This window comes from Vulpes vulpes, chromosome 2 (genome assembly GCF_048418805.1).
Source record: "Vulpes vulpes isolate BD-2025 chromosome 2, VulVul3, whole genome shotgun sequence".
NCBI classification, from domain to species: Eukaryota; Metazoa; Chordata; class Mammalia; order Carnivora; family Canidae; genus Vulpes; species Vulpes vulpes.
The window spans coordinates 130,875,626-130,899,954 of record NC_132781.1 but is presented as its reverse complement, the minus strand read 5'-3'; the positions used below and the strand labels follow the sequence as shown (position 1 = coordinate 130,899,954).

General features: G+C 36.0%; 1 protein-coding gene and 1 pseudogene across 23 annotated transcripts in view; one reads left to right on the top strand and one right to left on the bottom strand.

The window, feature by feature from the left end:
* PDE4D (phosphodiesterase 4D) overlaps window positions 1-24,329 on the top strand; it is a 1,410,178-nt gene that overhangs the window by 460,138 nt on the left and 925,711 nt on the right. The gene's annotated exons all lie outside the window — the stretch shown is intronic.
* On the bottom strand, window positions 5,022-5,268 carry LOC140596201 (short coiled-coil protein pseudogene; annotated as a pseudogene).

Genomic DNA, 24,329 nt, shown 5'->3' with positions numbered 1-24,329 from the left:
TGACTGGAGGTATTGGGGTAGATTTCATGGAGAAGTTGTCATAGGGTTGGCCTTGAAAGAAGGACAGGGGTTTATTTACTTGGCAAATTCAACCTGTGTTAAGTGTCCAGAATGCAGAGGTCATGGGAAGGGCATACTGGGTAGAGATAATATAGAGAGCAAAGCTCAGTGGTGACAAAAATACAGAGGCTATTGGTAGAATGTTGAGTCATGGAGAGTTTTTAATGCAAAGATTTGTTGGAGGAAAGGGGATGGCTGAGGATTATAAACTAGAAACTAGAAACATCTGTCAGGGGCATTTTATGGAGTGTGCTCATTTTTAAAAAATTTTTATTTATTTTATGATAGTCACACAGAGAGAGAGAGAGAAAAGCAGAGACATAGGCAGAGGGAGAAGCAGGCTCCATGCACCGGGAGCCTGACATGGGATTCGATCCCGGGTCTCCAGGATTGTGCCCTGGGCCAAAGGCAGGCACCAAACCGCTGCGCCACTCAGGGATCCCTGTGCTCATTTTTTTTTTTTAATTTTTTATTTATTTATGATAGTCACAGAGAGAGAGAGAGGCAGAGACACAGGCAGAGGGAGAAGCAGGCTCCATGCTCGGGAGCCCGACGTGGGATTCGATCCCGGGTCTCCAGGATCGCGCCCTGGGCCAAAGGCAGGCGCCAAACCGCTGCGCCACCCAGGGATCCCCCTGTGCTCATTTTTATGCTCGGAGATTGGGATTACTTTCTGCAGTCATTGGCAACCATGGAAAGTTTTGAGTTGAGTGAAATGAACAAAGCTATGATTTAGGGACAGATGGATTGAATGGAGGAAACAATTATACCAATGAAGACCATTTAGAAACATTTAACAATAATTTAGCAAGCAATGAGGGGCATTGGTAGTGGATATAGAAACAAAGGGTCAGATTTGAAGTATATGCCAATGTGTGTGTTGAGAGGAAAGGAAGAAATACAGAAGATAGAGGAAAGAGACAAAGAGAATTCCTGGGATGGTACCAGCCTGACTAAGATAAGGAACAGAGAAAGAGGATCTGTCTCTGCAGAACGATGATGTGTTTGGGCAGACAGAGCATGAACACCGAGAGGAATATTTAAGGATTCTCTGCTTAGAAGTGAATAACCGTTGAGGACATGATATTATCAAGGATAGAATACAGAGCACAGATTATCAGAATTTTCCAACATATTCACATATCCAGAATAACAGAGAAGACTAAACTTTTAATCCAGATTATTTGGAGGCATAATTCAAAGTGCAACATTTCTGGGCAGCCCCCGCGGCGCAGTGGTTTAGCGCCGCCTGCAGCCCGTGGCGTGATCCTGGAGACCCTGGATGATACCCACGTCAGGCTCTCTGCATGGAGCCTGCTTCTCCCTCTGCTTGTGTCTCTGCCTCTCTCTCTCATTCTGGGTGTGTCTCTATGATTAAATAAATAAAATCTTAAAAAACAAAACAAAAAAACAAAGTGCATTTCCTTAGTAATCGTGTGTTTTATTTTTTAAATGTGTAGAATCTGTATTCTACTCTGTTATCTAATCATGCTTAAATTTCTTCCTGATTCATTCATTAATGGGCAAGATTCTGCTATATTCATCTATTTAATCAACAATTCTTTGCTGAGTACCCAGTCTATACTAGACACCATTTCAGACACTAGCGATATGCCTATGATTGAAATAAAGCCTGTCTTGGAGCTTACAGTATAGTGAGAGGGAAACAGATTACAGGCAAGTAATTAAAAAAAAATAGGATAGTTCAGAAAATAAATACTATGATGGAAGTAAAACATGAAGTTTAGAGTGGTGGGGGGTGAGATGATATGGTTAAAGTAGCTTTTAAATAACTAGGAGGATACAGCTGAGTTAAAGCTGGGGGGGGGTCACTTGGGGGACAAGTGACTTGAGGAAAATACTGCACGTGTAAAGACCTTTGGATATGAGGAAGCTACTACAGAGAAGAAAAAGAGGTCTAGGGAATTATGGTACAAAATGAATCGAAAGAATGAGCAGAGGCCTGGCACACTGTGCCACAAAGTAGATTTTGTTTTAAATGCCCCAGCAAAATATCAAGGACTTTAAACAAGGTGATTAATGATCTGATGGAGATTTTTAAATGATTTCTTTGCCTGCTGTGTGGAAAATGGGTTGTATAGGGGCCAGAAATAAAAACTGGGAAAACAGCTGAAGAGAATGACTCATCAGTCATGAATTCATGTAGACATTGAGGGAAAGTGATAACCAAAAGATAAGGCCTGAAATTTTATCCATTGCATTTATCACTTTCACATATGAATTGGAGTGAATTAAAGATAGCAAATCACATCCACTGAGTTTAGCTTATCTGTACTTTTTCTTCTTGGTGTTGCCTTATTCTTTAGAAGCAAATTCACAAATACATGTGGGCACTCAAATAATTTTTAAAGGCACTAATGAGCTGTATATAGGGAATCCCATAGGAGAAGCAAGCCAGAATCACAAATGGAAACATAATGCCATGTTGTCAGGCCATTCTTGCCAAAAATTTCAATGACTTCATCTACTTGCTGAGTTGTTGGCTCACTTGTCTACTTGCCTAGTAAGGGATAAAAAGAGTTTCTGATCCACTGGCTAGGTTTTTTGTTTTTTTGTTTTTTGTTTTTTATACTCCCATGGAAATAGTAAAAAAGGGAATTTTCAATTAAGAAATACAAATAATGATCTTTTTTGAGACTGATGCTGTCATTTTTGTCACATGTAAAGAAGGGGAGTCTCAAATTATTCACATTCTGACATCTCCATTCAACTAGCCAAACTTCTATACTATGTTATAATTTGTCACACTCTGTGAAAACCATCACTGCAATTTTACCTAAAAATGGTTGAATGAGGGTGTTCAGACTTTGGGGGGAAATTGGATCAATACATAATCCCATGTGACCCAATTTGTTAGAAGTAGGAAAAATAAATGAACTAATAATACTTAGGATTTTTAAAAAAATTATGATGCCTTTTTTATTCCCAAGGAAATAATTTATGGTTGAATTAGAAAACTCTAGGAATACTGTTTTTTGTTTGTTTGAGCAAGAATGCGTCTAGTGGTAGTATAAGCTTTCTTATTCTCTTATTTTATTACAATTTTATTTAAAATAATGAACATTAAAAATACTGCATTTTGCAAAATTATCTAGTTTTACTAAGTTGTTGGATGCCCTGAGAAAAATCAAGGAAAATAAAACAAACAAAAATTTTTGAAGCAGTTTCTTGGCAAATGTAAATATTCTAAGGATAAAACTATGTCTACTTTATCCAGGGTGAAATCCCCAGGATCTAGGATAGCATTAGGTGCAATGAGAGCTCAAATATGTATATATTTTTTTTTCTGAAAAAAATTATATTACTATTATATTCATCCAGCTAAAGTCATTCATCCAATCTTACATATACAATACAATACTTACCAATACTTACCAATACAAACATAAGATTATTTCATGATTAAACATAGCCCAAATTTAATAACCAAACTATATTAGTGAATCTCCTTTCCTATTTAACATTTTAACATTCTTCTGATACCAATTTTCTTACCAAATAGAATCAACAAACCAAATTTTTAGAAACTGCACAGCAGTGACAAATACCCTGCAAACCAAATAATTAGGTTACTGAAAATTCTGGGAGGAGCAGTGAGAGAAAAATACTGAGAATATCAGTTAATATGCATGTAAAACTTGCCCATTTTATTCATGATTCTGATAGTGCACTCTAAAGCAGTTTTCCAGAAGTTGATTTGCTGGGTAATACAAATAAACCTTGAGATGAAACTCTTTGTAACTGTTCTCTTCTAGATGTGGTTGACATAGGCTTAGTCATATTTAATCTACTTTCACATATATATATCCCCAAAAGATCTAGTCTGTGCCAGGGATCACATAAATCTGGAGTAAAAACATTTGGAGTTGCTTACTACTGTATGCCAAGTACTTTCCCCATCTTATTTCTATTTTTCTCAAGATTTTCTATTTCAAACATATAACTAGAGCTCATTTTTTTCAGACACCAAGTGGGTTATTTTATGCAAAAGGAAGTTTTTGACAACAAACCTTCCCAATCTGACAATTCAGTTGCAAAGAAAAACCTTCATATTTATAGCCTCTGTTTTCAATTGATTAAAGAGAAACCACCAATCCTATCTCATTACTATGACAAGCCCTAACTGAGAAAGTGTCTTACTTTGGTTAACTTTAAACAATTCAAGCTCAGGTTACTCTCACAGATGATTAACTATTAAAATTACTTGTACAAATGTGAAGCCAATTTTTTCCTTAGGGGAAGGGAAATGGAAAGGTAAAAGTGAATGAAGAAAATGCAAAATGGTGCACAGAGTATAGAAAGCTGTGCGTTCAGTATATGATTTTGGTCATTTTTCACAATGCAGTGGATATTTTCTTGTATCTCTTACTATGCCTATAATAAAAGGCAGTGCTAAAAATATATAAATGAATAAAGTCAGTGCTAACCCTATAAATCAAAGCAAATTTGATAAAACATTCATTTTCTTTTTTTTCTTTTATTTTTTGAAACATTCATTTCCAAGTTTCATATATAAATGCATTTCTAATTATAAAGTTTCTATGATACATTTGCATGTTGTCCTAGACTAACATACAATACAAAAACTCATGTAAATCTTCTATTCTCTTAATTTTGCCTAGATCTGATGTTATCTTCATAAATATTCAATCAAACCATAAACAAAAGCAGTATAACTTTTGAATCTATCCAAATTTTATTTATCTATTTTTTAAGATTTTATTTATTCATGACAGACAGAGAGAGAGGCAAAGACACAGGCAGAGGGAGAAGCAGACTCCATGCAGGGAGCCCAACATGGGACTCAATCCCGGGACTCCAGGATCACACCCTGGGCTGAAGGCCACACAAAACTGCTGAGCCACCCAGGATGCCCTCTATCCAGCTTTTAAAAAGATAGATCACCAGCAATTCCATAAAACAGAAGGGGTATCAATCCCTTACTTTCTTTTGCTTTTTGTGTTAGTTGTTTGAAAAACATTAGAAGCTGACATGAGGTTTTTCTACATATTGTCCAAGAACTTGGTTTTCTGATTTTAACTTCTGATTTTCTTCCTTAACTGCACCTACTTTTGCAGAGAGATCTTCAAGTACATTGAAGTTTCAACACTTGATTAATAAGTCATCCTTTTCCTCCAGTTCCACTTGATTTTCAGCATCAACTGCATCCATGTTGGCATTCATCATCTTGGTTAACAAACTTTTGGGTCTTGTATATAAAATCCTTGATGAATTGTCTGCCTTTGGAGGAGCTGAGTGGGAGGGGTTGGGAGGACACCTCAGGCCGCAACACCTGACTGGCCTCAAAAATACTTTTTTAAGATTTTTATTTATTTATTTGGAGGAAAGAGAAAGAAAGCATGCACAAGTAGGGGGAGCACCAGAGGGAGAGAGAGAAGCAAGAAGCAGACTCTGTGCTGAGCAGGGAACCGACGTGGGGCTTGATCCCAGGACCCTGAGACCATGACCCCAGCAGAAGGCACTTAACCAAATGAGCCACCCAGGAGCCCCTATTTTTTAAAGATTATTTTATTTATTTATTTATTTATTTATTTATTTATTTATTTATTTATTTATTTATTTATTATAGGCATAGAGAGAGAGAGAGAGAGGCAGAGACACAGGAGGAGAGAGAAGCAGGCTCCATGCCAGGAGCCTAACGTGGGACTCGATCCTGGGACTCCAGGATCGCGCCCTGGGCCAAAGGCAGGCGCTAAACCACTAAGCCACCCAGGGATCCCCGCCTCTATTTTTTGATGAGTGAATAAAATCACTGGTTGCTGAAGCAGTCAGGGCCATCATGTGTTTGATGCATACTAGTGATTCAAAGTTTTGCCTAAGAGATTTGAGTCCAACATTTTTTCCTACTTAATACCATGCTAACTAAGATCCTTTTATCTTGTTGAAAATTTTATCACCAGTTTTACCTTCAAGTACCCTGGCAAGTCACAGGCTTTGACAGACTACATTATCAGTGTAGATGACTAATAAAGTGATTCTATCTTTCATTTCTGTGTTTTCACCCTATAGGATATTAGGTAAAAATCCAATTTATTTTCAGATTCTTGATTATTCAATAATACCTTTCCATGTAAAAATACACTTTGTCATCTTGATTGCCTCTTTTTGAGTTAAAACAGATTCAACCCACCCCACCCTGCTCCCTCAAATGGCCCTCATCTCAGGAGCTGTGCCTCCCACAGTGATTCTGAAGCTAGCTTTGATGATACTTCAAGTGATTTTTTTTCTCTGTTTGATTGTGTTTTAAGCATTCCTCAAAGCCAGGATTTCTCTCTTGCTTTTTAACTTTCAACTGTTTCCAAAATTGTCTTAAACATTATATATGCAATGAGATATTTTCATGGAGCTATTTCTCAGGATTTTTCCATTCAGTGCCTATCAGGTCAGGCTCATTTGCATCTCCACAGTGATTAAAAACTTATATTTTACATGAGTATCAAAATACACCTTACAAATTTGTGACCAGCTGCAGTGCTCCCTTTGAGTTCCCTTGTGGTGGGGGGGGGACTATTGCTGTGTTGTTTTGAGCTATCAAATTCCCTGTGATATACCCTCTGCTTCAAGATTATTCTGCATTTCCCTTGTTATCTTTTGAATTTGTATCACTTATAATCCTTTGCTCCAAACATTACTGTTTGGGACCATTTCTCAGCATTTCCAACTGAAATTATCATTTAAAATAAATATATATTTTAAACAAATAGAGAGTGGAACTTAGTTCTCTAAAGTCAGAATCTTAGACTTGTTCCTGTTTTCAGACTAACTTCAAGGGAATATTTAACTAAACATAGTTTCAAATTTGTAAATAGAACCTTTGTCCAAATACACTTGTTGTAGGAAGTTTAATCAGTTTATGGGAGCCAATGGTGGTGTGTGTGTTTGTGTGTGCTTAATCTAAAATGATATTAAGCAAACACACTAGTTTGTTTAAAAAAGACAATAATTTTTTTTCCCCAAAAATGACCTACTTTTTTAGAGAAGCATTAGTCCTAGGGTCAGGAGTTATTTATGTCATCTGTGATCATGGCAGTGCATACATTCACCTTGATTTGGTTGTAGTGATAGAGACACTTGGTTCTGCAACAACTGTAAGGTACCACACTTTCCAATCATTCAGTGCATGGTTTTTGTTTTTTTATTTTTTTAAAAGATTTTATTTATTCATGAGAGAGAGAGAGAGGCAGAGACACAGGCAGAGAGAGAAGCAGGCTCCATGCAGGGAGCCCAACGTGGGACTGGATCCCTGGTCTCCAGGATCAGGGCCTGGGCTGAAGGTGGCACTAAAGTGCTGAACCACCCGGGGTGCCCTGTGTTTTTTTGTTTTGTTTTGTTTTGTTTTGTTTTAATTTGGCAGGTTAAAACAATTTTCTGACCTGGAATAGTAGGATTTTTCTTATGTCTAAGGGTGCTTTAGCCAAGTGTACCAACACAATGATGGCCCAAGATGGTCAAACATACCTTGTTCTTCCTGAGGCTGTAGATATGCTTTGGGTCACTGAGCAGCCTTACAATGCATCCCAGTGTGAGAAACATAGATGTAGGAAAAATAGAGCCAAATCTCAGAGAATACCTTGAATTATGAGTGGAAGGATGGAAAGGCCCAGAGAACGAGAGAAAAAATGTCTAGAAAGTAAGAGGAAAATCAGAAGCATCTAGAGTAATGCAGGTGAAGTGGGAAAAAATGTTTAAAATAAGAGCAGTGGTCAATGGAGAAAAGAAAAAAAATAAGAACAAAGGGAGGCCTCTGGAACTCAAATTCTTTCTTTTTTTTTTTTTTGGAACAAATTCTAGGGTATTATTGGTCTGGGCCTGCAGCTGAATTTACCAGGAGTTAATGAGTGAGGAAGTAAGTTTCGCTGTATTAACCACTCTTTCAAAAGAAGATTGGCATTGAAGTAATGAAGACAAAAAGCACAGTTGCTTACAGACATGTAAGAATTAAGAAAATGGCTGAGGTAGAGAAAAAATTTAAGGAAAGTTGAAGGAAGTAATGGCTAATGATATTTGAATACTTATTATGTACCAGACAGTGTGCTAAATGCTTTAACTAATTTAATCTTCATAACACACCTGTGGGAGAAGTACTTCTATTATTATTTATATTTGGAGTGAGGAGACTAAGGCACTGGAAGTTACATAACTTGCCCAAAGTCATACAAACAGGCAATGGTGTTAGGATTAAAAAAAAAAAAAAAAAAACAAAAACAGAAGGTTTAGCTCCAGGGACTTGCTCTTAACCCCTCCACCATGCAGCCTCTCTGTGCTAGAGAGAAAGGGACATTCAACGCAGTGTAAATGTCTCTGAGCTGGTCACAGGTCAGGTGCACGGAGAAATCAGCATCAGAAGAAAGGGAATGAGCTGAAGATACATGAGGAATTACTTTATTTTGAAAGAGATAAAGGGAGGATATGCTAAATTAGTGGTTTCCTCTTGGGACAGAAATACCTTACTAGCTAGAGGACCAGGGAAACAAAAGAGCCTAAGGAAAATGGAACAAATTGGAATAATCACTATGTGGCATATGATAGAGTCACTTGAGGAGATCAGTAATTACCAAATAGCAATGGGGGGCCAGCACAGGAAAAGGAACACACTTGTGGTGGATGCTGTTATCTTTGCAGCCATATGTGGTGCTGTGGTATCACAAGGCATGATGACTTCTGAGAGAGCTGGAATGCTCTCAGGAGCATCTCTGCTTTAACAGAAGAGAATCCATAAGTAAGTATGGCAGAAAGTTCTAGCTATAGTGGATTGGCACACTTTTTTAGTAGATTACCATTAAAAGAAGAACTTTGAAGGCCTATCTAAAAGATTGTAAAATTCTTGAGTCTAGGCACTCTTCATATCTTCAATTAATTTCCCATTTTTCCTACTGCAATATTTTTCATGTTATAGGAATTCAATAAACCTGGTGACTTTATTGTTTTTTAGAGGATTAGAGGGAACCTAGGGGGAGTGGAGATAGCAGAAGTGTCTGTCTGAAGAAATGTTTTACTCCATCTTCTAAGTTAAGTTGGTCTTGGAAAAGGAGCTCTTTTTAAGGAAAATGAAACTGCCAAAACCAGTCCCATAATGACTTTTTCAAGCTATTGTATCCAGGCTTTAGATATCTAAACTGGAATCTTTGACAAAACCACAGCTGGAAGATAGCAGCCATTAATACAGCTCCAGGGATAAAGGGGGAGAGATGTTTGGTCTATTAATTACACAAAAGTATTCAATATTCACCATTAGTATGTGCTTCTCAATGATGAACTTGAAATGGTCCACCACCAGAATACATTAAAGACAGAATCAGCTACTTTTTGGGGTGGGGGATGTGAGAGTGTTGGAGGTGGAAGGACTGTCTAGACTTACAGAATTGTTAATAACAAGTATGCCTGGTGTATTTAGTACTCTTGTATCTATCACAGAGCTCCAAAAAACTGACTTGGAATGTGACTTCAGCCTTTCATTTGGTGTGCTAATGAGAGTATAAAATTTGTACTCTTCACAGAAATAAACATACTATCAAATGTGTTATTTTTCTGCATTGACAGATGGATCACATGCTCAAAATTACAATGAATTTTTATTCTGGGCAGTTTTGCACAGCACCCTGCATCCACTCTTGTTGTTTGCCACATGTTACAGCCCTGCTTGTGCCCCGAGCCTGGGTCTCAAGGTAGCTACAGCATGACATTTTCTCAGAGATAGGCAGGATTTAATTATCCTCATTATTCTTAGATTCTCAAAGGTTTCTGTGGCTGTGCCCATTCACTAATACTGTTCTCTTGGGCTATAAAGCTGTGTCCAATTATTCTTGCTGCATGTCATTGAGTGACTTGGTGACACCTGTGGCAGCCCTTCTTGCATTCCAATGAATCCATTTCTGAATTCATAGTGATTCAGGGACTCTAGGGGCCAATGGGTTATTGTAGAAGAGGATTGAGATTCTTTTTCCCCTTAGAGTATCTTTGTCTGGGTTTAGCCCTCTTTACTATTTTTTAAAATAGGACTTTAAATGAAGGGCGACACTATAAGATCACCAAGTAGCTGGTCTACCTATTAAACAACACCCCAAGGATCATGATATAGAATGAAACATCATCCCAAATAATTGGTCTGAATAAAATTGTGGCTTCACTGTTGGAGGATGGCAGATAACAAGTTACAAGTTACCCTTGGACTGCCCTCAGAGCTGAAACTCTGAGAAAGACTAAGTTCATGCCCAGGATAGGAGAGTGAGTGGCTGGAAAAAGAGCCACTCTTTATTTTTACCTAATGTTATTTTTTATTTACCTAATGTTATGTGATGAACCCCAAATCTAGTGACTTAAAACAATAATTTATTTTTCTCCCCACAATTTGTTAAGTCAGAAATTTGGGCACGGATTGGTTGGGTGATTCTTCTACTTCATGTGGCATCAACTTCATATTATATCCAATGGGTGGCTGGGCTGAGCTAGAAAGTCCAAGTAGCCTTCACCCACATGCATGCTGCTTCATGGCTTCTCTGTATGGTCTCTCTTTCTCTCTACATAGTAGTGTTCTCCAGAGATACAGAATTAACAGGATGTGTACATATACATACATACACTCCACACATATATACACACACACAGATTGATTCTAAGGAACTGGCTCAAATGATTATAGAGGATGGCAAGTCTAAAACCTGTAGAGTAGGCTTGCAGTCTGGAGACCCAGGGAGGACTTGGTATTGCCTCTCAAGTCTGAAGGTAGACTGCTGGAAGAATTCTTTCCTCCTTCAGAGACCTCAATCTTTTTTTTTTCCTTTTTCTTTTTCTTTTTCTTTTTTAAGGCCTTCAGCAGACTGGATGAGTCTCATCCAGTTATGGAGGATTAGTAATCAGCCTTACTCAAGATCTACTGAGGAAATATTAGTTTCATCTGAAAAATACCTCCAAAGCAATATCTAGATGTGTTTGACCAAATATCTGGGTACTGTGACCTAGTAAATGTACCACATAAATTTCACCATACAACTTTCAATGTAGTTTCTCATCATTCAGTAGCGTAGCCCAATCTTCTTTATACCATGCCAACTGGCTTCCCAGAGACAGGAAGTCTCAAGGCATCATTGTGTTGCATTCTTTTGGTCAAAGCAAGTCACAAATCTAGCTCATAGTCCAGGGGAAGAAAAATAGGATATTTTATGGTGTGAAGAGCAGCATATGTGCCCAGGGGGGAGAGGAATGTTTGTCAGCTAGCATCACAGTGTCCCTTCAGCTAAGCAATTCATGTCCTTCACTGAAAGTTTCATTGCATTAGAGCTTTAGTTCTCAGATTGTAGATCCAGGATCATATCACATAAATCAGATATATCTGAAGTAAATAATGTAAATCAGATATCTGAACCTATATCTGAGGCTCTTCAGATATAGCTTCTCTTGATCCAGAGACTTGATCTATCAAGAGATTAATATAATAATCTCTGTATTCCTCTCCCCCTGCAACACACAATGATGAGACAGACAGCTATTATGTTTCTCTGACCATAGATGTGGACACTGAAAAGAAGGGAAAATGGGGAGCAAATAGCACTCATTGTTTCAAAGCAATTCTGAAATCCAACTATAAATGTGTTACCAATTACCTCGAATCTAAGGACAAGAAATGTTTCTTGCAGAAGATCCAGTTCTTTGTATGTGATTTTTCTAGTTCATTGCTCTCAGTGGATCTTGGCTCTATCCTCTAAGTTATCTTTCTTTTTTCACAAGAAATGATCCACATTTGCAGCTAAGTAGCTTTCTCAGGCTTTTTTATACCAGTAAAAGTTTGGAGGCCTCTTTTAATTTTGTTCAGCCTCTTTCCCTTTTAGTCCAAGATGGTACATTTCCTTTAAAAACTTTGTGGTTTTCCCATGTAGTCAATTATATTCCAGTCCATTAAGTAAAAGATACTTGCGCAAATATCTTTAATATAATTTTATGCTTCAGGCTGAGAGCTGAGAGGCTAGGGAGCAACATCCTTAAGGAATTTAGAAATTCTAAATTTTAGAATTTAGATTAAGGTATATCTTTCTGCCATATCCTTGATTTGATAATTATCCTGAGGTCACATTTTAAGAGCAGCTCTCTGTATTTGATCAGAGACTATTTCATATTCTGAGAACCTTTTGCCATCTGAAGGGCTGAAAATGAGTAATAATTTTATTTTCTAACCCAACAGTATCTGGTTTGGATTTTGTGACTTAAAACAATTTATTATTTCTCATGGGTAGGACTTGCCTGAGAAAGTCTTCTGCTCAATGTAGTGTTAAATCACTATTTGGCTGCCTTTCATCCACAGCTGGTCTGGGCTGGAAGGTCCAAGAGAGCTTCACTCACATACCTGGCACCTCTAAGCTCATGTCCATAGCTTCTACATGTTATGGGCTTGGGCTTCCTTGCCACATGACAGACTCAAACTGGTCAGGGTTTTTATATGTACTTGGCTTCAAGAGCAGATGTTTTAATGAACAAGTCCTGACCAGTGTCCGGGAGCTTATCAAGCCTTTGCTTGTATCATGTTTGCCAATGTCTTTTTAGCTAAAGCAACTTATATAGCTAAGTAAGAATCAGCACGGGAAAGACAACATAAGGACAGGTATGATAGGTGGTAACATGTATTGAGGGGCACCCATGTAACAGTCTCTCACAGAGAATGATTTTCTTGCCAGACAAATAGATCTGTCACCTCCTTCTATGTTTTTTTAGTGGTGTAACTTAGAGCAAATTGCTGTATGTTTGGGCTTCTCATGTGCTGCTTATAAAATGAAAAACATAATATAGTCATGACTAGACTTTTGTGAGACTTGTGCATAGTCATAGACATGAATAAACACAGTATACACAGCAGTACTCAATAAATTGTTACTACATTTTAGGAAGGACAGGTGGACCTAAGAGAAGATAAGTTTTTGGCCAAAGACTGTTGACCTTGGTAGAAATAGAGGAGTTTGAGACCAAGGATCAAAGTAGCATGGGAATGTACAGTGAAAATGAAGATTGGAGGCAATGATAAGCAGGGTTCAATGTGCAAAAAGGCAGGGTCAGGAAATTCTTACAAATCAAACTATATATAGAAGCTTAGAGAGTTGGGTAGAAACTGGGGACATAGGCTAGGAATCAAGGAGATTGAGACTCAGAATATGGACAATATTTTTAGACACATAGGTATGGGTCAGAGAGGCAAGAGAGAAATTTGGCAGTTTGCAAATTTCTTGAGGTCAAAGACTCCAAACATTATTGCAACCAAAAGCAGAAATTGGTCTCAGTGTGTGGGCAGACTCACATGTGCAAAAAAGACATCAGGGATAGGGCAGGGTTAGGTAACTCCTGACATTGGAATTCTTTTAAATTTTCATGAGATTCTAATTCCTTCAATTATTTCAATGATCTAGTGTTTATCTGCTTGGGAAGATGATGTTTTCTAAGGAGACGCCTCCCACGCAGACACTATCAGACTGTAAAGCTGTCTATGGCATTTGTAGTACCGATATGTCTCAAAAAAATGACAATGTCTCTACCATTTTTTGTTCCAACTGCAGAATAGTCCATTCTTTGGTTATAGCAATCTTGTTCCTTGAATATGTCTCACCCAGAGGGAGACTGGAATTACCAATGCTACTGTCTGAGGTTTAGTTGCAGAAGTCAAGATTTTTCTGATTCATTGTGAATATCCTATCTTTCCTCATGCTGATTATTATTTCAGTCTGAAAGCTCATGTATCTTATAAAGTCATTTTGTACTTTCATTTTTCATTGAAATATTCTGAATAGAATGAAATAGAATAATTTAAAATCATGTTTAGGCAAAGTGCAGTTTCTTGATTAAAAAGGAAAAACTTAGAGTGGCATTTTAAAGAAATACTTTTTTAAGATAGCAACATACATTCATGAAGTTCAAGTCATAAGAAAAATAGTTTCTTTTCTTCCTATTAGATCTGTCACAAAAATTCAGTTAGCTTCCTTTAAAGATTTTGATTATGAATGCATCTTAGGCATTTGATAGACACTATTTTAAAACATTATTTATTTTATATAATATCTATTTTAATAGGTTTTCTGAGAATTCTTAGCAGTGAATGAGCACACAGTATATCTATCCCATAGTCAAATATTTGTTAGTCCTACCTTTATGTACCATTGTCACAGTGGTGACTTCATTAGTGGCTATAAGAACCATCAGTAGGCTCCAGATCTATAGCATTTAAATATACGGGTTGAATTTTTTAATGTCTAGTAAAGCATTCATTTTCTAATATTCATTTTCTTTTTTGGACTGTGGCATAAAATTTTTAAAATGTATAAAGGAAATATTATTGTGAAAGCTTTTGGAAAGTTAGGTCCCTTTTCCTGGTCCTGATGAATGACACTCTATTTGTAAACAGGGCTCTCTCTTTTCTTCCAGCATGATTTGTTCATATACAGAAACAGTCTAGGATAAGTATCAGCAAGCTACAGCCCAGCAGCCAAATCTCATGCCTTGTCCTTTCCTCTTATGGCATATCGGTACTGAAACGAGGAGTCTATGTGTAGGTCATTGACCCACAGGTCAGTAGACCATATGCTGTCTGGAGTCTCACCTCCAATAGGACTGGTAAATTGGAGGAACTTCCACTTTCTTTGGTTTGACATTCTCTAAAAGTGGCACTTTTTTGTGAAATGATTGCTGGAACTTTTGTGCTTGCAGACCTGTTGCTCCCAGTGAAGCTAAGATGGGTGGACAGAAATCAGAATTATAATCTTGTCCTCATTATCACTGTGCTTGCATCAGTACATGCCTGAAACTCAGTGCAGGTTGAGATAAATTTCTCCTATGAAATGATACAATTCAGCTGGAAGCATCTGCCTTTTTAATGTTTAGCTTCATGTCATAGAGCATCATACTTTGTGTTGTTGTTAATATAAAAGAGATGGTATTAAGTTTTAATTTGAATTTATATTAGATAAGATCAATAACTGGATTGATGTTTTATGAGTGTTTGCTATGAAGATTTGGGAAATCATACTATCTTGAATTTACAGAAAGTAAAAATAACTTAGAACTAAAAATCTTGGGTGTAATTGTAAATGGGACTGACTCCTTAATTTCTCTTTCTTCAGTCTCATTGTTAGTGTATAGAAATCCCACTGATTTCTGGGCATAAGATACCTAGGAATAAGCCTAACCAAAGAGGTAAAGGATCTATACCCCAAAAACTACAGAACATTTCTGAAAGAAGCTGAGGAAGACACAAAGAGATGGAAAAATATTCCTTGCTTATGGATTGGAGGAATTAATACTGGAAAATGTCTATGCTAGCCAGGGCAATTTACACCTTCAATGCAATCCCTATCAAAATACCATGGACTTTCTTCAGAGAGTTGGAACAAATAATCTTAAGATTTGTGTGGAAATAGAAAAGACCCCGAATAGCCAGGGGGAATATTGAAAAAGAAAACCAGAACCGGGGGCATCACAATACCAGATTTCAGGTTGTACTACAAAGCTGTGATTATCAAGACAGTGTGGTACTGGCACAAGAACAGACATATAGATCAATGGAACAGAGAACCCAGAAATAGGCCCTCAACTCTATGGTCAACTAATATTCAACAAAGCAGGAAAGACTATCCACTGGAAAAAGGACAGTCTCTTCAATAAATGGTGCTGGGAAAATTGGACAGCCACATGCAGAAGAATGAAACTGGACCATTCTCTTACACCATACACTAAGATAAACTCAAAATGGATGAAAGATCTAAACATGAGACAACAATCCATCAAAATCCTGGAGAAGAACACAGACAACACCCTTTTTGAACTTGGCCACAGCAACTTCTTGCAAGATACATCTATGAAGGCAAGGGAAACAAAAGCAAAAATGAACTACTGGGACTTAATCAAGATAAAAAGCCTCTGCACAGCAAAAGAAACAGTCAACAAAACTAAAAGACATCCTATAACATGGGAGAAGATATTTGCAAATGACCTATCAGATAAAGGGCTAGTATCCAAGATCTATAAAGAACTTATTAAACTCAACAGCAAAGAAACAATCCAATCATGAAATGGGCAAAAGACATGAACAGAAATTTCACCAAAGAAGACATACACGTGGCCAACAAGCACATGAGAAAATGTTCTGCATCACTGGCCATCAGGGAAATACAAATCAAAACCACAATGAGATGCCACCTCACACCAATACTCACCAGTGAGAATAGTGAATATTAACAAGACACGAAATAACAAATGTTGGAGAGGATGTGGAGAAAGGAGAACCCTCTTGCACTGCTGGTGGGAATGTGAACTGGTGCAGCCACTCTAGAAAACGGTGTGGAGATTCCTCAAAGAGTTAAAAATAGAGCTGCCCTTCGACCCAGCAATTGCACTACTGAAGATTTACCCCAAAGATGCAGATGCAGGGAAAGACTGAGACACCTGCACCCCACTATTCATAACAGCAATGTCCACAATAGCCAAACTGTGGAAGAAGCCTCGGTGTCCATCAAAAGATGAATGGATAAAGAAGCTGTGGTCTATATATACACTGGAATATTACTCAGCCATTAGAAATGACGAATACCCACCATTTGCTTTGATGTGGATGGAACTGGAGGGTACTATGCTGAGTGAAGTATGTCAATCAGAGAAGGATAATCATATGGTCTCATTCACTTGGGGAATATAAAAAATAGTGAAAGGGAATAAAAGGGAAAGGAGAGAAAATGAGTGGGGAATGAACAAGGGGTAGTGGAAGGGGAGGTGACGGTGTGACTGGGTGACAGGTACTGAGGAGGGCACTTGACAGGATGAGCACTGGGTGTTATACTATATGATGCCAAATCGAACTCCAATAAAAAATATACAAAAAATAAATAAAATAAAGTAAAATTACCCCAAATCTCATAGTTCAGACTTTCTATCTCCCTTCTTTTATTTTTTTCTTGAACACCTGACCCTATCCAACATTCTCTATATTTCACTTATTTATATTTATTTTTATTCCTCCCACATTAGTGAAGTTCTAAACATGAATTTTTTTCTGTCAGTACTGTATTTCTAGTGCCTAACATGGGCACTAAATAATGAATAAATAATGAATTAATTAATGAATTAGTTGATTAATCCTAGATACAATTATAAAATGGATCTTGAAAAAAACTTTTTGTGAGTCATAAAAGTGGTGATCCTCTGGAATTTGTGTTAGGTCACTAATAGTAGAGTATGTCAGATTAAACTTAATTTCCTTTTCCTGAAAGACCAATATATCAGAGGAGTGTTATGTCTACTGTCTATTTGGATTTCAGCAAACACTTGATAAATCCCTACAAGTTTGGGATTAAGATGGACAAGGCAGTTGATGGTACCAATGCACAAAGTCATAACTGAGTGGCTGTATTCATAAATCAGTGTCTGTTTACAAAGAGGCCTCTGGTAATTGAGTGGAGGATTTGGTCTTTAGGTCTGTCCTGTTCTCATTTTAAAAATTATTTTATTTTATTTTAATTTTATTTTATTTTTAAAGTAGTCTACACGTGGGCCCAATATGGGCTTGAACTCATAACCCTGAGATTAGGAGAAACATGCTCCACTGACTGAGCCAGCCAGGTGCTTCTCTCCTGTCACCATTTTTATCATTAATTTCAGTAGTGGCATTAATCGCAAAAAGAGCTAATCCACGGATGAGGCAAAACTAGAAGGAATAGCTAATAAGGGTCATTTACAAAATCAGCATACAAAAAATATTTGATAGACTGGAGAGGGAAAGTAAATATAATAAAAAAAATTTAAACAATGAAAATATAAAACTCTAAAACACCAAGGAGAGAAGTACTAATTAATGTTGTTTGAGAAGCAATAAAGACAGAGGTGAGAACTAGTTTAATAGCACCAAGAGATTAAGTATGAATCAGTCATATGAAAGAAGTCCCCTATCTCCCCAAATATTTATTCATCCTTGGGTTTTATGAATAGAACTAGATCTAAAACAGGAAAGGTAATTATTTATCTCTTTGTGTTGGTTTTCCCAGAGCAGACCTGTGATGCCAGTTCTAGGCAATGCACTTTAAGGAGAACACAGAAAAGCCAGAGTATATTAAAAACTTGCCATCATTATGGAAAGAAAAGTCAAAATTATATGTGTATTGAATCTTTTTTTTTTAATTAATTTTTATTGGTGTTCAGCTGGGTCTCAAACTTGTGGCCTTTAGATGTGTTTTATAGGCCCACATGGAGTTTTTTTTAGAAATTTGAATTAGTACCAGATGCTTCAAAATGAGTAGATATTTCATTAAATATAGGTTTCTGAGTTTGCTGTTACATTTTTTTTATGGAAACCAAACTGCAAAAGTGTGTGATCCTATCTTTATACTCCTCTCCTCCCACTTCGCTCATCTGCTTTAAATTCCTGGTCCGTACATTAATCTAAGTGCTTGGCACCTGAAAGAAAAGGCCCAGGGAATGCATAACCTGTAAAAAATGGTTGGAGGTGGGGATGATACAAATATATCTAAAGAGCTTTTACCGTGCAGAGCAATTATACTTAATCTCTGTGACCCCAGAGAATTGAGCACTGGTGGTAATTATAGAGAACATTTCTATCCAAAATATACAGTAACTATCTCACAATGACCTGAGACTTGCTGCATTTTATTCTTCTTATCAGTATTGAGAAGAGTTTCTGACACAAACATGTTGGGGGTGGTGAATCCCATTCCAGGAACTCTTAGTATGTAAGCTCTTTGAGAGCAGACATCTTTGTCCATTTGGTTTATAGCTATATAAATTAGTATGATCACATAGTAGGTTCTCATTAAAATTTCTACATTCCATGAATGGAGTATTCAAGGAGGACTCATAGTATACTTGCTATACTGTAGGAAAAATCAATTAGCTATACATGGAGGGGGTCATGGAATAAGGGGAATATTAAAATAGATGGCATTTAAAATCACTTCCATCACTGACAATCTATCAGGCAAGTGACATAGAATGAGATTAGGTATTTTACATCAATCATTAAACATAGTAACAGTAAAGTAGAACATGTACTTGTAGAACCTGAGAGGCAAAGCAGTTAGCCAATTATTTATTTATGGTATAGACAAGAAAAATGATTTGCTGGATTTTTTTAATTGCAATAATCAGTTGTTTAAGATTCTTCTGATATTTGACTATATTTCATATCCAAATTGATGTCTGTGTTTATTCTGCTTTTCAGCTGTTAATCACTCCCATGTGATGAAAATACATTTTTATCCCTTCATATTTATAATCTAACTTATAAAAATCCATGTTGTCTTGAGGTTTGGAATGATTTGTTATTCTCTCCTTCAAGGAAACCAAGATAATAAATCAAACCATTGGGAACTGATTTCAATTTTCATTGTTCAGGGTAGTTATTGAAGGCAATGTTCTGAAAAATCATCTTATAACTAACCTAGAAAATAATATTTTGAGGCCAAAATGTGCCAGAGGAACAAAATTAAGTATCTAGTTTTTAAATGCTCTGTTGTGAACATTCTATGCACCTTTTATTATGAGGCTCTAGCAATTTTACTATTCTCAAAATCAAGAAAAAGGAGAAGTTTCTTTATAAACCTTGAAGGACAGAAAAGTTTAAAGCCCTGATTCTGAGTGCTGGGGATGAATGTATTTAGAATGCAGTTTTGAGGGTGTGTGCTAACTCTGAAAAGCAATAGCTTATTAAATTCTGGTAAACTTTCAGTTTTTTTGAAGGGAATATGGTAATTGATTTTTGCCAAATGCTACTTATAAGGGATAGTAGTATCCTCTGAGTATTTGGCTTTAGGACAAAGAAAGAAAAGCAGCACCTAATTGTGTCAAGCTAATGGATACTTGGTGGTGAGATTAGATCTATGGTCATTGTTTTTATAGTGGATAAGGAAAAATAGAGAAGTTCCTATCACAGAGTGGTACCCCCATAACCTTAGACTCCTATGTTGTTGTCTGTTGATCATCATCCCAATCATCATAATCCTCATCATTATATTATCATCATCATGTGTTGAATATACACAGCTACTATCTCTGAGAAATACTGAGCAGTTTATGATTTAATTACTTTTCATAGCTTTCCTTACAGGGCATGGTGAACATGTAGCTTTAACCAATGTCAGAGCCAGCCTTAAGTAAAACGGTGATGTAGGCACTATTTTATTTCAGTGACTCTTCTGCCTGTGGGGACCCCCTCTTCTTTGCATAGCATCATAGTTCTCCTTCCTTGATTTAAAGGCAAAAATCCTTACGAGTTTTTTTTTTAATTTTAGAAAATATATAATGGAAAATTTCAAATATGGGCAAAGGTAGGAAGAACAGTTTAATTCACCCTAAATGCTCATCACTCAGCTTCAGGAATCTAACTACATAGCCTACCTTGGTTTCATCTATATCCCTACCCAGTGCTAGGATTTTGAAGCAAATCCAACATTAATATTACTTCATCTGAAAATATTTTGGTATGTATCTAAAATAAGACTTTAAAAAATTATATCAATAACATGAAAACACCTTTAGATTTTCATTATCATTTCTTAATGTCAAATTTATTTTAAAATAATTTTTGGTTTGTTTGAAATCAGTTCTAAACAAAGTTAATAGATCAAAATTAATATATCTTAATTTTCTTTTGGACTATAAATTTCTCCTTTTCCTTTTTTTTCTCTCTCTCTCTGTAATTCTCTGTTGAAAAAAACTGGGTCATATATCTTATAGAGTTTCTCACAGATTGGATTTTGTTGATTATACCCCTATGGTGTTGTTCAACATATAAATCTCTTGAATCTTCTATAATTAGTAGTTAGATATAAAGGCTTTATAAACGACTTACATTTCATTATTGAGAGGGGTGTAAATGCATTTTGAAATGTACCTTTTCTCTCAAATTTTCATTTATTAAAGACATGAGATACTAACCATAACTATTTTCACTGCTTTGGTCGTTGTTTTATCACATCTAATTCTTTTTTTTTTTTTTCATAACTCAACCTCCCCACCTCATTTCTTAAATTCCCATCCTTTCTTATGCCTTTTCTTCCTACTTCCTTGTCTCTTTGAAACTTTTCCTTCTTATTCCCCTCCACATTTCTTGCCAGTATTGCAGGTAGAGGGAGAAGAGGCGCAGAGTGACAATGACAAGAGACAAAAGGTTGTGTGGAGATGTTAAGTCAGGGAGACCATCACATCTTTTGTCTTAGAATGCAGTAATGTTTACTAGTTGGCTATTTGGTTTTAAAAATTCTCTTATGTGAAAAAAAAAATTCTCTTATGTGGAACTGGTTTTGAATATGGGTGATTTAGATAACCCTAAGAAAACAACCTAAGATAATCATTATGATGTGTTTCCTTCTAGTCTGTTATTGTGAGAGAAAGAGAGACACCAAATTTGAGAACATGCATATATATCCTGTGGCTCCTACTTTTTTCATTTGACAGAATGCTATCTAAATTTCTTCAATAAATTCTTTTTAGTAGCTATTTAGTATTATATAGATGTATTTTTAAGGTTATTTCCTTATAGTTGGATAATTTGGTGTTGTATCAAAGTATTTACACTTAATCATGTCACAAATAACATCCTTATTCAAACCTTGGAGCCGCATTGCTAACAACCTTCTTTTTTTTTTTTTTTAAGATTTTATTTATTTATTCATGAGAGACAGAGAGGCAGAGACACAGGCAGAGGGAGAAGCAGGCTCCCTGCAGGGAGCCTGATGTGGGACTTGATCCCAGGACTCCATGATCATGCCCTGGGCCAAAGGCAGGTGTGAAACTGCTGAGCCACCCAGGGATCCCGCTAACAACCTTCTTAAGTTAATTTCCAGAGAAGTGGTATAACTAGGTTAAAGGACATGAATACTTTTTAATGCTCTTAAAGCACACTTCAAACTGACTTTTCAGAAAGTTTGTATCATATTTTTCCCTCTAATTATACATGTAAGCTCTTGATGATCATAGTTTTATTATCATTTAAAAAGTTGTCTAACATAACGAGTCAAAAATAGGAATATATTAATGATTTCATGGGGAATTAATTATTATTGGAAAGATGACTCAGTTTTTTTCTGTGAATTGTTGTTAATGTTCAGAGCTAACTTTTCCATTGAAAGAAGTGTTTTCTTTACTAATTTGTAAAAGATTTTACATATTAAGGATATTAACCATTTGGCATACCTGTTGCTAGTATTTTCTGTTTGTCATTTATCTGAATTTTTGTATATTTTTATAAACAGTTTCTAATATTTAAAAATTTGTCATTTTTTCCCACTGTTGTGTTTATAAACACTTTCTCATCCAAAGATGAATTAAATGTGTATTTTTATTTTCATGGCTTACTTTTTATATACTATAAGTATTTAGTATATTAGTGTTAACTATCTGCAAATTATTGTGCAAGAGCTTTCTAGAACATTTTTATCTTGCAAACTGAAACTATACCCATTGAGCAGCAAATCCTCTTCCCTTTTCCCTCAAGCCCCTGCAGCCAGCATTTTACTCTCTAAGAATCTGACTATGAAAGATACATCATATAAGTGGAATCATTCAGTATTAGAAATTTTATGACTAACTTATTTCCCTTAGTTTAAGTCCTCAAGGTTCATCTGTGTTCATGTGATAGGATTTTCTTTCTCAGTCTTAATCACACACATTATCTATCTATCTATCTATCTATCTATCTATCTATCTATCCATCCACACACACACACAGACCACATTTTATTTATACATTCATCTGTTGATGGACATTTGAGTTGTGTCTACCTCTTGGCTTCTGTGAATAGGGCTGCTGAGAATATCAGTAATATACATACCTTCTTGAGATCTTGTTTTCAGTTCTTTCAGTTACATACCCAAAGGTTGGATTGACAGTTCTTTTATAAATATTTTGTGGAAGTCCTATATTATTTTTGAAAGCAAGAGGACCATTTTACTATCCTACCAACAATGCAGAAGGGTTTTTTATGCATTTTGCCCAAACCTGTTATTTTGTTTTTTTGCTGATAGCCAACCTAATGCATGTAGATATACCATTGTTGCTTTGGTTTGCATTTTTTAAAAAAATTAGTGATGTTGAGCATCATTTAATATGTTTAGTATTCATCTGTACATCATTTTTGGAGAAATGTTTATTCAAGTTCTTTGTTCATTTTTATGTGAGTTGACTTTTGTCATTGAGTTTTAGGTGTTTATATAATTTGGATATTAACCTCTCATTAGATACATTATTTACAAATATTTTCATTATGCATCTTCCATAGGTATTTTCTTTATGGTTGCCATAAGGATTATTTAATACATTTTATAGTTAGAGCAATCTATTTTAAACTGATAATTTCCATCATATACAAAAATGCTACTCCTTTCATCCCCTTCACTTAACATTACCAATTTTACAGATTATATATTTTTATACTGTGTATCCATTAACATAGCTTTAGAGTTTTCAATGTTCTTATATTTTAAATGCTGCACTATAATTTAAAATGATTTATGTACCAAAGAATTCTGTATTTATCTAAATATTTACCTTCATATTTCACCAGAGAGCTTTATATCTTCATATGACTTTGTGTTTCTGCTAGTGTCCTTTTGTTTCAACTTGAAGGACTCCCTCTAGCAATTCTCATAAGGCAGACCTTGTGATGATGAATTCTGCCCACTTTTGTTCATCTGGGAAATTCTTTATAGATCTTCATTTCAAAAGACAATTTTGCTGGCTATGATATTCTTGGTTGGCAGTGTTTTTCTTTCAGCACTTTGAATATATCATCCTACTCTCTTCTGGCCTGTAATGTTTCTGCTGCGAAATTCACTGACAATCTTATCCAGACTCTTTTTATGTGATAAGTCACTTTTCCCTTGCTGCTTCTTAGATTTTCTCTTTGCTTTTGACTTTTGATTATTTATTTAATGTGTCTCAGTGGAGGCTTCTTTAAGTTTATCTCAAAGTTCTTTTTGTTCTTGAATTTGGATGTTTGTTTCCTTCCTTGGAATTGGGCAGTTTTCAGACATTATTTCTTCAGTTAAGCTCTCCACCCCTTTCTCTCTTTCTTTTCGTTCTGAGACTCTCATAATGCATATATAAGTCCCTTAGGATTTTCTCACTTTTAAAATTCATTTTTCTTTTTTTTCTTCTGACTTCATAATTTCAAATGACCTGTCTTTAGGTCCACTGATTCTTTCTTCTGCTTAAGCCTGCTGTTGATTTCCTCTAGTGATTTTTCAATCCAGTT